Here is a 15,418-nt window from a genome sequence, read left to right on the forward strand (position 1 = left end):
ACAGCCATACCTTGTCACCTACTCTCAAAGTGGGAGCAGCTCTTCTTCTTCTATCCGCAAACTTCTTATACTTTTGAGAAGCTTTGGTCAATGATTTCCTGACTTTCCTCCAATGTTGTCGAAGTTGCTGGAGGGTTAAAGCTACCGCTGGCACAGATGTTGAAGGTAGCCGCTGGAAATCAGGAACCCTAGGATGAAAGCCATAGTTATTAAAGAAAGGAGTGGAAGAAGAAGACGAATGGTACTGATTGTTATGCCCAAATTTGGCCCATGGTAACACCTCAACCCAATCATCTTGGGAGGAGGAAAAATGTAAACGAAGAAAAGTCTCTACATCCTGGTTGACTCTCTCCATCTGGCCATTAGACTGCGGATGGTAGGCTGTACTAAAATTAAGCTGAATTTTAAGAACTTTACCTAAAGCTCGCCAGAATTTTGCTACAAATTGTTCACCTCGGTCAGACACAATTTCTTCAGGTAGCCCATGGGTTCTGAAGATCTCTTTGATAAAAAGGTTGGCTAACTTCGGAGCTGAAGGTAGACCCCGTAGTGGTATGAAGTGAGCCATCTTTGAAAATCTGTCTATGACGACCCATATGGGGGTATAACCAGGGCTATTTTTCAGCAGGCTCCAGCAGGAACTGAGGCCCTTATTCTAGTTCACTCTGACAAAATATTTCTTAGATGGACAAAACCATGTCTGAAAATCGCACGTTTGCAGGAAAGCGCAAATTAAAATAAAAAAAAAACCAGCGCGGGGTCCCCCGCCAGAGCATAACCAGCCCCGGGCTCATTGAGCCGGTGCTGGTGACATAAAATCAGGGTCCCCGACAAATAGGGGTCCCCTTGATTTAATGAAACCAGCACCAGGCTCAAGGTCCGGCGCTGGTTCCCAAAATACGGGGGACAAAATGACTAGGGGTCCCCCGTATTTTAAGAACCAGTGGGTACCAGCCGGGAGCAGCACGTCTGCCGGAGAGGATGCCGATGTCGTCGCCGGGGACCAGGTGAGTAGGATTTCCTTCCTCAGGGACCCCTGTGGACTACTTTGGATTCTGGACCCCGGATTCTTCAGCCCAGGAGCCCCGGAACCCCGGACCAGCCCCGGAACCAGGACCAAGGCCTCGGAACCGGACTCTTCTGCCCTGGAGCCCCGGAGCCCGGACCCAGGATCCAGGGACCGACCTACGGGCTCAAGGTAGGTAAGTATCAGTGTGTGTGTTAAGTGTGTATTAAACTTTTATTTTTCAGGGTGTCAGTGTGTTTTATTTAACTATTTTTTGTACTGTAGAACTACAAGTGCCAGCGGGCCCTTTAATGCCCCGCATGCTGAGACTTGTGGTTCTCCAAGTCCCAGCATGCGGGGTAGGCTTGCTGGGACTCATAGTTCTACAGTAGAAAACAATAGTTTATATTCTTTTTTTTACACTTTCCATCAGCCCAATGCCCACCGCCTAGGGGCATCGGGGACAGCCCCGGACTTTCAGCATGGGCTGGTAAGTCCTGGAGGGGGGGACCCCTTCATTGGGGGGGTCCCCACTTCCCCAGGACCCCTGCCCATGCTGACCAGCCAGGGGGTTAATGCTTTGGCCGCGGGACCTTATATAATAAGTGTCCCCCGGCTGTGGCATTACCCTGCTGGCTGGTTGGGTCTGGTGTTGGTTCTTAAAATACGGGGGACCCCTAGTCATTTTGTCCCCCGTATTTTGGGAACCAGCGCCGGACCTTGAGCCTGGTGCTGGTTTAATTAAATCAAGGGGACCCCTATTTGTCGGGGACCCTGATTTTATGTCACCAGCACCGGCTCAATGAGCCCGGGGCTGGTTATGCTCTGGCGGGGGACCCCGCGCTGTTTTTTTTTATTTTAACTGTTTAATTTTTTTTTACACAAGAACCCTGCACAGAACATTGCGATCTGTGCAGGGTTCTGGCTAATTCGCCCATCAGAACCTGGTCTGATTTTTGGGCGAATTATAGACACACTTTATACAAATCGCATACCATTAAATATGCGATTTGTATACTTTTTCATGTGAAAACATCTGGATGCGATGTGCTGCGAAAAGCAGCCATCGCATTTCCAGTGTGTCCAACTTGTTGGCAAAAATCGCACTTTTTTCACATTTTCGCAGCTCATTAAATATGCGAAAATGGAAAAAAATGCGATTTCGGACGTTTTTGAGAAATAAATCGCAAAAGTCTATTTATCTCATCCCATAGAATGTCACCCATGATTTGGTACAGGTGGCACCCCAAGTTTGAACCTGGGACGTTACCCAATTGATACTGGGATTATGGGTATGTAGCCAGGGGAGACCCAAAACTATTGGGTAGGAGGATTTGGGAATGACAAAGAACTGTATTTTTTCAACATGTAGACCAATTTGTAAGGTTAAAGGTTGAGTTTTTAAAGTGCCAGTCTCTCCTAATATACGACTCCCATCCACAGCGGTAAGGTACACTGGGCGCTGAAGGTGGGTGGTAGGTAGACGCCAACGTTTGACAACATCAGTGGTGATGAAACTTTCTGCTGCTCCTGAGTCGAGAAGAGCTGGCAACTGTCTGAACTGATGTTTAACTCGTAAAGAAACTTGCAGAATACAGTCTTTGTTATTTGGGGCCTTATTTTGGTTCATTCTTTCTGACAAAATCCTTCTTAGATGGACAAAACCATGTGCACTGCAGGTGGGGCAGATACAGCATGTGCAGAGAGAATTAGATTTGGGTGAGTTATTTTGTTTCTGTGCAGGGAAAATACTGACCGCTTTATTTTTACACTGCAATATAGATCTCACTTTGAAGTAAAACCCCACCCAAATCTAATTCTCTCTGCACAAGTAACACCTGCCCCACCTGCAGTGCACATGGTTTTGCCCATCTAAGAAGGATTTTGTCAGAAAGAATGAACCAAAATAAGGCCCTTGGAGAGGTGATAACAACCCCTAACCTGCCCTCTCTCTTGCATTTCCCGGCTTTTTAGGACAGGAATCGACGGCATGCTGGGGATCAGCACAATAAAGACAAAGACGTTCATCATGACGACGTTTACGCTCAGCTGGAGTCAGTTTGAAGCGGTTGACCTGCATTGGTTCCTCCGCTGGTAATGAAGTACATTTAGGTGCTTGAAAAGCTGGACTAGGAGTGACATGATTTCTCTCTTGATTTCTCTCTCTGAGCCTCAGATCAATTATAGTACAGAGAGATATCAGATCTTCTAGTCTAGAAGGCAGATCTCTTGCCGCAAGTTGATCTTTAATTTTATCTGAGAGTCCATTCATAAAGGCCGCAAGAAAGGCCTCTTCATTCCAGGCCAATTCAGCTGCCAGGATTTTAAACTGAATTAGGTATTGGCCTACTGTCCTAGATCCTTGACGAAGGCGTAGAATTTCCGTTGCAGCTGAAGTGAGTCGACCTGGTTCGTCGAAGATGATTTTAAATGTGGAGATAAAATGAGCATAATCTGCTAGAAGGGGATCTGCTTTTTCCCACAGGCGGATGCCCAATTGAGAGAGGAGCCAGTAAGGAGAGATATCACATAAGCTACCTTGGTTCGCTCGGTAGGAAAATATGAAGACTGCAGCTCAAAATGAATTTCACATTGGTTAATGAAACCTCTACAGTTTTTTGGATTGCCATCAAACTTAGTTGGAGTAGGAAGTTGTAGATGAGCAGTGACTCCTGTCGTTGGGGACATGGGTCTAGGCGATGGCGCCAGTGTAACTATTGACCCTTGGCCCTTTTGCAAAGTTGTTTGAAGAGTGTCCAGTCTTTTTGTCAGGCCCTGGAGGGCATGAATGACTTGCTCCTGAGCGGCCTCCTGTTGATCCAGGCGAGCTGCCAGTTGTTGTACTGGAGCAGCTACTCGCTCCTGACCTGATGCTGGATCCATGGAGTCAGTACAAACTGTCACATTTCATGAAGCACCAGCTGGAGTGTAACGGAGGCTGGGTGCTTTAATATAAGGTTGTTGCATTAACGACAGAAGGGAGTGAAGCAAAGATGAAGTAAAACCTTATTTAATGAAGATACTGCGGTACAGGTTGCAATAATGGCACAATAATAATACTGTAGTTTCTGGTATGATAAAAGTCAATAATATACAATAGTTTATTGAAGAAGTTGAAAATGCTTGGCAATTGAAAGAACTATTGAAGGATTGTTGAAGAATTGGATGATTGGATGAAGACTTGAATAATTGGATGAAGATTGGATGATTGTAATGAAGATTGGATGATTGGAAGAATAATTGGATGGTTGAATGAAGATTGGATGATTGGAAGAATAATTGGATGGTTGGAGAAAGAATTGGAGAATTGAATGAGGATATAATGATGAAGTCCGAATAACCTTGCTGAATAGGATTGTGGCTGCAGAACCAGAAGTAACCATAGAGAATAACCATCAGGAGTGAGGAGAAAGATAATACCCCTTATCCAGTCCGTTTAGGCAGCAGCAGGTTCCGTGGTACACAGGTATAGCAGTGAGACGATCAGCAGGAATAGAGGATGACTTTACCAGAGGTGCAGGAACTGTAGTGAATGCTACAGACAGCCAGGAGTGAACAATGATGTATAGGGATGGACATCATTGTACTGACTGCTGGTCTTGCCCGGCAAGTCAGTACTTGAAGGGTGAGCTGTGCGGCGATTGGAAGGCTGTTTGACAGCACTAGGTGGAGCTGCGCAGTATTGGCTGATGGATCCCAAAATATGGCTGCCGCCAGCGGAGACAACGGAAACCAGCCGGTGGGGATTGTGCGCACATGCACTGCTGCCGGAGATTCCAGCCAGATACCAAACCAAACACAGACCTGTCATGGCTCATATCTCACGCCACCCAGACCCTGCATGGCACTGGAGTACATGCCACCACTGTCACCTGGTGGTGACCGTGCGAGAGTATGCACACCACCAGCATAAGGAACAGGAGCGGAGGTGAGCGCTGTCATAAGTCTTAGGGCTAGGCACAGCATTGGGGAACTGGGTAGCAGCCATGGTGGTCATGACAGTTTTCTTTCATCAGGAACCCCACATGGATTCTACTGGACAAGGGGACCGAACTACTATCAACATAGGTAAGTTTCCGATGAATGGGCTACGTATGTAAAATCTCTCTCCGGCTGTGGCATTAACCTCCTGACTGGTTGGGCCCAGTGCTGGTTCTTGACCCCTACTTTTGTCTCTCGTATTTTGGGAACCAGGACCGGCCCTTGAGCCTGGTGCTGGTTTCATAAAATCCAAGGAAATCCCTACTCAGGTTGTACCTTGATTTTATAAAACCAGGACCGGCTCTTTGAGCCCCGGGCTGGTTATGCTCAGGAGGGGAGACCCCCATGCCGTTTTTTTGGGGGGGGGGGGGGTTTAAACACTTTTTTTGGGGCAGAACCATGCACTGATCTGTGAATGGTTCTGTCAAAATCACCCATCACTGGTCTGTTTGTGTGGAGATTTTTAGTAACTTTTTCCCGAATTCGCATACCATTAAATTTGCGATTTGTATACTTTTTAATGGGAAAACATCTGGATGAAATTGAATAATCTCCACTTCAGAGTGTGTGAATTTGGGGCAAAAAGTGTGATTTTTACTGCAATTCGCTTCTCATTAAGTTGGCAATTTCGGGAAAACGTTTGATTTTGGAAGGTTTTTTTGCCAAAAAATCACAGAGAAAACTAAATCATATCCTATTAAATGTCAACCCTAATATCAGCAGGTTTGTATGTACTCTCCCATGTCATTTTCCTCTATTCTTTCTGACCACCTCCAGATATAAACCTCATATATTATGGGTACAACTCTCTGATAACCCAGATGCCCTGACTAGCATGCTTACCCATGGGGTTTACATGTACTCTCTTAGCGCAATGTTCCTAGCTTTGCTTTATAACATGTCCTTACATTTGAACTTGCCTCCTAGTTTATTTGAAATAGTCAGTGACATTATACATATGTATGATCTACATGCAAAGCTTTGCTGCTAATATTGCCAGTAATCTGCGATTTTAGCGACTCTGTGGTCTTTAAATTTATACTGCCTTTACTCTGTGTTTTGACAGTGTAATATTCTCCTGTGCAGTTTTCGGACAGTAATGACAAGAGGGAGTGGGCCCCCCTGTCTAAAGTGAACCGGCCCCAGAAGGATTAATCCAGCCCTGGTGATAAGGAAAAGGTGTAACTACTGTATGCACACTCTCCGAAATTGTAGTGTGAGTGGGATCTGCACACAATGGAGGTTATTCTGATCGTAGCGGCCAAACGTGCGTACGTTCCAAAACAACGTACGCTATCCGTACGCGGCCATTGGGGTTAAGTCCACCTACAACTCAGCCGCATACGTACGGCCAGAAACAACGTCAAAGGGGAGTGGCGTACAATTGAGCGTACGCCAACGTACACGGACGGCCCAGCCCTTACACTCCGACAACTGGCGTACAATTGAGCGTACACCACCGTTTACGGACGTCTCTCGGCCGTCTTCCCACCGACTTCTTGCGGCTATCTGAGCGTACGCCAGCTTGCACGGACGGGTCCCTATTGTTTTCAATAGAAAACTCAGCTTATGTCACCGCTCGTGAGAGTGAGCGTACGTCCGTGTACGCTGACATACCCTTCATATATATGGACCTGCAAATCTTGCCTTTCAACTATAATTATGAAAATTAATTAATTGATTGAATTAATTAATGTGCAAAATAGTGGGCATGGGCTTAAAACATTGCTGAAACATCCTTTGTAGGTGTTAGATGTGGTTTATGTTATTGTATCATAAATACAAAACCTATGTTTGTATTAGAGTGAACACGTTGACACATGTCGACTTGTGTAGATTGAGTGTGCTACTGTGTAAAGTCTATGAAAGCACGTAGTGAATGTGTCGAACTGTTTAACAAATACCTACCTAAGCATATATAAGCAGGTCTTACAAAGATTCTTACCTTAAATTAAACAAACCTTTAAATGTAGAGAAGTATAGAAAGATAACCTTCCAATGTGTTAGAGTGCTGTGTGTGGCTTGCAGGTAGTGAAATCATGGTTTGGACTTAATAGACTGCAGCATTGGTTATTACATTCAGGTGTATGTGTTTGGTAGTAATCCGCGTAAATTAGCTAACCCAGGCGCACGCTGGCATGCGGTATCTGTAGGGGTGGTTTGAGATGGCGGTTGGCGGCCGCCTGTTTTGTGTCCGAAATGAACGGTGCTTTAGTCGATCGTGCGGTAGTAGCACCGCTCATTTTTGGTGCACACCCCCGTGTACACCCATATTTACGCCCATTTTCCCTCATTATTTCGGCCGCTCCCCTCATCACGCCCCTATGCCGCCCCCAATGCCCGTACACTCGCGTATAGGTTTTTTCGCACGTTGAGACCCGGCCGTAAGCGTTGTGGAGTGTTCGCGCCTGCGCATTAGCGAATGTACGCATGCGCAGATCATAAAAAATCCCGGGACGTACGCGTACGGCCCGGCCGCTCCAACCAGAATAAGGCCCTATATAACCAACAAGAAGTATAGTTCTCTAGGCAAGTCCATTAAAACATAATGATGGTGTTCACTAACCCTTATGATGCATGTTCAGAAATAGGTACGTGTATTGCAGGCCATTAAACAGAACTGTTTTTTTACATTTGTTTTTTTCTTAGCTGCTGCACCAAGGAAAGAACCATAGGTCAGCAGGCCACTGTAATCTAACTGTAATGTCACAAAACCTTAATTTCATTAGCATTGTGACATTAACACCTGCAAACATTACTGTATTTATGCCACAAATATATCAGTGTTTATCAGAGAACACCAGATGGCCTTTGTGCATCATCAAACACACTAAATGGATGCCATCAGTTGCAGGAGCTCACCTGCACCACAAGAGCCTGATTAACCAATCAGCTGATTAGGCTGCAGCCTGGAGTGCTGGGTCCTGGAAGGCGCAGCATCAGCACAATAGATTGTGCTTCCTGGTGCCACTGAAGTTGGGGGCAAGCAAGGTCTCCTGCGATCTCCCCTGGGAACTGTGGGAATGCTGTTGCCTTCTGGGATAGATAGATTTACAGAGGCAGGGACACCTGGAAAAGGAGACCCCGTGAGAGCCGTGGGTGGCACCACCACCTAGTCTGTGAATAATACCACTGCCAAGTTGCCAGCACTGCTAGGGCGGTAAGTCGTAATATGAATTAAGCTGAGGCCCGGGCCTGCTACAGAATTTTAAGTCAATGTGAGCAAAAAAAAACAGCACCAAGCTAAGCTGCTGGGCTACCACCAGCCACCGTGCAGCCCCCATCTGCGAGGTGAATGGATGCTGCACACAGGCATCCATTCACCTTCTCCCTGTTGTGTGCCCCCCCCCGGCCAACCAGTGGGCGCTACTGTCCGGAGATGGGCTTCCCCCATTGATGTAAACAGGAGCTGGGTTGGATGACCCGGCGTACCTGTTTACAATGCCCTCTACCCAGGTCCTGCCTGTGTTCTACCCTGGTCAGGTTCTTGATAGAAGTCCCATGTAAAGGGAACAGGGTTATCCCATTTTACACCGCCGCTGACCGGGGTCCACAAGGAAGAACCCCGGTTTTTGCAGCATTGTAAAAGGGGTATGAATCACTTGGTTAAGATTTCCTTCTCAAAATCCAAAGTGTCATATTATGTAAAAACTTTATTTTTTATTATTAAAAGTAAAATAACCTTGCACAACCCAGGGAATCTTAACACATTCTATATAAAAGTATGTCAGAGTGCACAGGTATGAAAAATTTAGAAATAAAAAAAAGGGCATGAAAAATACATACAGGGTAGATACTCCTGAGTTGACATGTTTAGGTCACAGGAACCTTTATCAAGACTCTAAATCCTTCTGAGTGTGGCACACTACTACAAACGATTAAATTGTGGTGGCATTCAGAATTCATTTAAGTTTACAAAATAAACCACTATGTGCTTTTCAAAAACATCAGAAGCTGTAAGTTGGGTACGTTATCCTCCTACATTACCTAAACCAGGCATGTCCAAACTTTGGCCCTCAAACTGTTGTGACACTACAAGTCCCATCATGCCTTTGCTATTAGGGAATGCTAAAACTATGGCAAGGCATGTTGGCATGTGTAGTTTCACAACAGCTGGAGGGCCGCAGTTTGGACATGCCTGACCTAAACGATTCCTGTCATTTCAATTCATACTTTGAGAAATAAAGAAACCTATATAGGAGTTTTACTCCACGATAAAGTGTGATAGATTGGTATGCCTCCTCCCCCACTGTCATAGCACATTGAATATTTATTCCTCAAAATCAATTCTTCACATTGGTTAGTTTAAAAAAAAATTCACATACAGTAGTTTGATTCAACTTACTAAGGACACTGTGACATTTTGAAGCTGATCCCGCTACTTCAATTGAAAACTTCCAGAACATCTATATCTGGATAAAGGGACATATTTCTAAAAAAGATCATTCATTTATATTCACATTGATATACATTTGCACCTTGATGTTTGTTGTCTGTTTATATTTTTGTTGTGTAACGTGAAGTCGTCTATCTGAACCCGGTCTATTGTTTTGTGTTTTTTTTTGTAAGGTTTAACATTGTCCAGTATGTACAAAATGGAAAAACATCTAGATGTGAGTTTGGCCATTGCATGTTGTGGGATTGGAGGAAACATGTTCTCTCACCCTATTACATTATTAAAATATTTGTGCGTTTAATGATAATGATAAACTCATACATTTCCCAAACTGAGACACTATTACAATTGACACCTACTGTAGGGCAAAATGTATTAAGCAGCGTGTTCCAGCCGAGTTACAACTCAGCTGGTTATGAATGTGGTCAGGTCTGTTTTGTGTGAAACAGCTTATTTAATAAATTGCTGTGTTCTCAGGATTGGTATTTTCCGATGGTGAAGTGATTCATGTTTGGCTGCCAAGTTTGTTGGCTGCCAAACACTGCTGAACAGGGGAGAATTAAAATAATTTTAAAAAGCGCGGGTTCCCCTCTTCCTAAGCTTAACCAGCCCGGTTCCAAAAATACCGTGGACAAAATATACAGTCTACAGAAGGATGTATTTAGAGCCAATTTTTGTGGCTCAGAAAAAGTTGCTTCAATTAGGTCTGACTTTTTTCCAGAACTTGGCTAATGTAATGGTGTGCGAGTTTTAGGTTCTATTTGCAAATTGGATGGGGCTTTTAGTCCAGGAAGCGTACCGATTTATTTGGACAAACCAGAATGCGACATATGAAGTATAAACATTGTAGGCCAGAAAGTAATGGGAACTGATGGGGCGATGGTCCGATAGGGCAATTCAGACCTGATTGCTCAGGTCTGAATTCGCTACACTGGCCGATGTTCACCGTTTGCACATGAACATGCGGATTATGCCTATTTGCAAACCCCCGGAGCGAACACTGTTGGCAAGTTTCACATGCGCAGGTTGTTTGCGCAATAGTGGGCGGGAAGGGGTTATAATGAGGCAGAGGACTGCCCAGCATTTTATGGGCACGCTCATAGGAATGCTTGGCATACCCCTGCGAACACAGGCGTGCTTAGGGCAGGCAGCTGACATCACATGTCTGCAAGTATACTGTAAAAAGCACTGGTGATAATGAGTATAATCCACTTATTTAACTCAGCTAAGGACTGTGCATTTATTCAGAATTTTTTTTCATACACTCCCATAGGAATCCCATTATCCATAGCATCAAATTCTACACCATGGTTAATGGGACTGAACTATTACCTCTGTCTCTTGACATCAGGAGGTCATTAAGCATGCATAGCAGGTCTGTAAATATTGGCATGCACAGTGACCCATGACCGCCTCCCTCCCACCCGCACTTCTCCATGCAAACGGCCCGGCGAATAATCTGAAGAAGACCTGCATGTTCCTAGATTCTTGCGTTATATTGTTTGGATCTTATCTTATTATGTGTGTTGTTATTATTATGCTACTACTCTTATCTGTACTTGAACCTTGCTGTAACACTGAAATTTCTCCATTGTGAGATGAATAAAGGAATTCTATCTATGGCTGGGGCATGCGCTGTGCATGTATTGTATACCATGGAATAATTGGGGAATGATTTTATTTATATATGATGCATCGTCAAATCTGCCCAATAATTCAACATCATACTGCCCTGTGATTGTTTTTCCCTTTCCAAATAGTCAAGGAAGATTATGCCTTTTGAATCCCAGAAAACGGTGGCGATGATCTTTCTGGCATATGGAACTGTCTTCGCCTTCTTTGGTGCACATCGCCAGATGAAGGGTGTCATTTTGGTTGACTCACAAAGCTGTGAATTTCACAGCTTTGCGAGGCAACTAAACGTTGCACACTGCCCGGACGAACGCCCACCTTTCGCTCGCCGACTTTGCAGCCATGGGAATAGATGTTTAGCATAAACATCCATTTGAAGCCTTGCAAGTGAGGTTGAAATCATTCCATGGTTGGTGACCATGGATTGATTTCTACAGGTCACATAAATGTAAGTAATTGGAGACTGACTTATATTTGCGGCCATTTCACTGAAGATAGGGCGGGCTTCTGGCATCATATGATTTCAGCCGCCTGCATGCAGCCCTGCGTCACATCTGAATTACCATGAGAACACCCAGCATTTTCATGGGGACGCTCATGAAACACTGGATGTTCTCATGGGCAAGACCCATGAACGCCTCCCTCCCACCCGCACTTCTCCGTGCAAACGGCCGGCGAATAATCAATTTTCTGCGTACATTCACCCAAAGAGCCTGCACATGTGCATAAATATTTATGTGTATGAGCACATACAAAACATTTCAACCCTGTGCGAATGTACAGGGGAGCTAACAAACAAGAATGACCTCCACTGTTCTGGCATATAGTGTTGGATCCATGTTTCATCAATAGTCACTTAATGGCACCGAATCTCTTGCGCTTAAACAGGTCCAAACACTGCATTGTCATTCAATTACTCTCAGTGGTGTAACAATAGAGGGTGCAGGGGATGCAGTTGCTATGGTGCCCGGCGGCTGGGGGGAGGGGCCCGGGGCCAAGCAAACATCCCCTGCACCCTTTTAATTTTTCAAGAAATGCTGCGGCGGTGGCAGACAGACAGCGCCGCTGTCCCCTGTCCTAGGGACAGCGCAGCACTGTCAAAGGCAAGCGGTAGTCCGTCCAGACTCCAGATAGTCTGTCATGGGGCTTAACGTCACTCTCTAGCCCCAGCGTGACGTACAGAAGCGCCTGTGTACAGTTTCCGGCGCTGATGTGAGGACTCGGGAGACCCAGCGTGGGTGCAGTTCCTGGCTCATGACACAGAGACCCGGCGTGGCGGTGATCAGGTGGCGTGCTGGGAAACCCCGACAGTGCTGAGACCCGGCAGAGTGCTGGCAGAGGTACCATCATCTGGGGAAGGGGGGGGGGGGGGTTACACAGCGGCCAGTCCTGCTTTCTCTCCCCCTCTTTCTTCCCTGCTCTTTTCCTACTGCACGTTTCACTCAGCCCAAATTGTCACTCCACCTTTCTCTCTGCCCCTAGTCCTCTCTCCTACCCATGCTTCCTCCCTCTCTCTTTCCTCCATCTCCTGTCTCTCTCTGTCTGTCTCTCTCTGTCTCTCTCTGTCTGTCTGTTTCTCTCTGTCTGTCTCTCTCTCTCTGTCTCTCTGGGGGGGGGGGGGGGCCCATCCAAGATTTTGCTATGGGGCCCACATCGTTCTAGTTACGCCTCTGATTACGCTTGTTGTCCTCAGAGAGCAATCGCGGCACCCATTCTGCCAATAGCTTTGTCATGCCCAAATGTTTATGTGGGATATTCTGCACATGGTCAAATTAGATGCAATCTCTCTGATCTTCACTCGCCGGTCTGCCGATACAATATCATGGATTTTGTTGACCATTTCATCCATAGTCAGCTTCTAGGCTGCCTGTATAATTAGTTTTTTTTTTTCTACTACCACAACACTATATATAAACGATAAATGGAGAAAACACTTTCTCATGTCCAGTACAAGCATACATGGTCACTCCCTATTGATACATACTGGGACTATGCAGTAGCACTGACAGAAAAGAGAAGACAGCTCAATGAAAAAAAATATTATTACAATTGTTAAATATAGCCCTTAACCACATACTTTTTAAGTTTAATTGTACCTTTAGAAGGTCACTCTGAACTGTCAGTTTAAAGCAGTTAGAAAGGAAAACTGGCAGTAGAAGTTAAGCAAACACTTTATTCCTTTCTTTCTAGGTAATGTCGTGTTTCAATTATGTTGGAACAGCAGCATTTGTAAAATGGAACAAAACCTCCAATGCTTTCTTTACAATGAAATAATAAAAAGAACCCAAAGAACATGTACAGCTAAGATAGGCGTACATTATTCATGCCTGCAAATGTCTATTCAGGTCAGATAGATTGTACAATGAAACAATAGGGATTGGTAAGAGTCTACCCAACAATATATCATAGTTGGTGAACATTTATCTAGTCATCCTAAAATTATGTGAAGGAAAATATCTCATGTTCAACAGTTACTACACATCTAAGAGAAAGGGCTGGAGAAAGCATGCAACGGAAATAAACTGCTTGAACAAATTGTAAAGTGAATTTATTGTTTCAATTAAATAACTACATATATAAATGTGTAAAGAATGACAAAATGAGCAGCAAAATTGTGTTTTATGGCTTGTACCCACACATATGCCATCTTTGCAATAAACCTGTTAAACTTAAATTTACTGACTAACAATTACTCAAAATCAATGGAATTATTAATGTGCACTTGCGGTCTGAGTGGAGAAGGAGCTCCTGTAACAGACATCATAAACCAGTCAGTAACAGTGCTGACAAACTATAAAACCATTGATGTTTGTCCCCTCATGTCTGGTAGACTCTCGTGGCTATGTGAGACAACATAGTATAATATAGACTACTGGCTACAATTCCTCATGAAAGGTTCTTGCATGAACACATTTAAAATAACCACATTGTCTCATTCTAACAAGTTCTTCAGTTAATGAAATAGTTTAAATAAAGGATATCAAAGACTGTAGTGATTCCTTTTAAGACAAGATATACAGCTGCAAATGAAATACCTAGGATATGGCCTTTACTCTCATACGGTCCATAGTTCTCACAGAAAATACTTGGGGAGGAGTGCTCCCTAATGCTGTTTTCTGCGTCTGCATTGAAGCTGGCCTGCCACCTTTATCAAATAGGCTGCTGGAATGCCGGTTGCTCCTCCCCTTCTGGGATCAAGTGGCATCTATTACTAAGTCCATAGTTGGTAATGAGGTGCCTTCTGCTCCCTCATTCTGGCTCCTTAATCTGTACCCTGGCCCAATACAGGCCTATGAAAAATCTTTATTGAAGTTCTTCAATAGGGCATCTAAAGCGATGATCCCAGTCCGCTTGCGATCTACTTCCCCTCCCACTATACAAGACTGCTTTGCCAGAATTGATATTTATATGTCGATGGAGGAACTGAGGGTGGCCAGGAGTTCACAGCTATGTGGTATCCATGATTGGAATTGAAGTCTTCCTGGTTGTATTCAATTGACACTTAAATAGCATTGTTTACATATATGCTGAGGCTCCACACACACTTCCTTCCTATACTCCTTTTCCGCCCTTTCGTCTCGCTCCTTCCCTTCTTCTGAATGTCTTTGTTTCTGTTGGTTTTTGCTAGTTTTCTTTTGTTTGTTTTTTCTTATTCCACTGTGTGATTTGTTGTGGACAGGATTGTGTGGATTTTGTTGATTTGTTATAGAAGATGCTTCATGGTCCACTTTTGTTACATTTGTTCTATATTTTCTTGTTTGCTGTCTACATTGCCATATGTTGTATTTTGTATATTTTCAAAAAATGTAATAAACATATATTTAAAAAAAAAATGACTGCTGGAGTCCTTATGGCACACACGTGACGTGCACCCCCTTGCCATCTTAAAATCTATGTCTGTGTTATGTACTCTGTGGACATGCAGCAAATATTTATCCCAGCTGTGAGTACCGCTGTAACCACTTTTATTACCACTCCTCTATCCAGTAAATAAAAGTTGAACTGGTGGTGGTGAGGACATCTCTAGCTCGGGGCACATTTGAGAACAGCGCAAGGCACACCATGTGTCACGGCACTGTGGTTGAAAAATGCTGCTCTAGATATAGTCTAACATTAGGTAAAAAGGAGATTGCTTGCAGTCTTAAATGCATGTGGAAGGAGCTGTGAATACTGGAACTAACTCAAAATCATTTTTAGTGAACATGGCCATATAACAGCATCTGTTTATGAAATAGCTGAATATTGTATATATACTGCCATTTAGACACTATGCTGCATGAAATATGCTCAAATTATTCTCTGGTGCCTGAGCAACAGTATTTGGTAAATGTAATAGCCTACTGTACGTGATGCAAGCATCAGTGAACCAACCTGGTTTTGACTTTTAAATGATTGCCCCTTTT

This window comes from Crinia signifera, chromosome 2, assembly GCF_055691185.1.
Source record: "Crinia signifera chromosome 2, ASM5569118v1, whole genome shotgun sequence".
Taxonomy (NCBI): domain Eukaryota; kingdom Metazoa; phylum Chordata; class Amphibia; order Anura; family Myobatrachidae; genus Crinia; species Crinia signifera.